The sequence below is a fragment of the Penaeus monodon genome, chromosome 30 (genome assembly GCF_015228065.2).
Source record: "Penaeus monodon isolate SGIC_2016 chromosome 30, NSTDA_Pmon_1, whole genome shotgun sequence".
Taxonomy (NCBI): Eukaryota; Metazoa; Arthropoda; class Malacostraca; order Decapoda; family Penaeidae; genus Penaeus; species Penaeus monodon.
In genome coordinates this window covers 37,469,037-37,469,421 of record NC_051415.1, presented here as the reverse complement: position 1 = coordinate 37,469,421, position 385 = coordinate 37,469,037, and the positions used below count along the sequence as shown (strand labels likewise).

The following is a 385-nucleotide window of genomic DNA, read 5'->3' as shown; positions in this document are numbered from 1 at the left end:
TGCGACGCTGCAGGAGGGAGCAATGGCGGATGCCTGGGAGCTGCTCCGCCAACTTACGCCGCAGAGTTTTATCTGCCTACGATCGCTATTTCACACATGAGACACCTGCAATTAATAGAATTATATTTGTTATATTTCCACCCCAAGTACGTACACGTAAGAGAACTGTAGGTTACCGGTTGAGTTGAGTTTCTTTGTCTCATTGTATTTGGTATCGTTCATTTTCCCCAAAGCATCACGTCTTTCAAGACTAGGCCTAGCTGTGAAATTACCAGCACATAGGAGTAGGCCGGGCATTCGGTTCGAAACCAGGAGGGTCCGACCAAGCCGATGTGACACTAACCTTGCATACGACACAAGTTCATAATTGTGCTCAGTGGCCGTG

The 385-nt window shown here is 47.8% G+C and overlaps 1 long non-coding RNA gene across 1 annotated transcript in view; it reads left to right on the top strand.

Annotated features, from left to right (window-relative positions):
* LOC119592774 overlaps positions 1–385 on the top strand; it is a 67,068-nt gene that overhangs the window by 2,202 nt on the left and 64,481 nt on the right. The gene's annotated exons all lie outside the window — the stretch shown is intronic.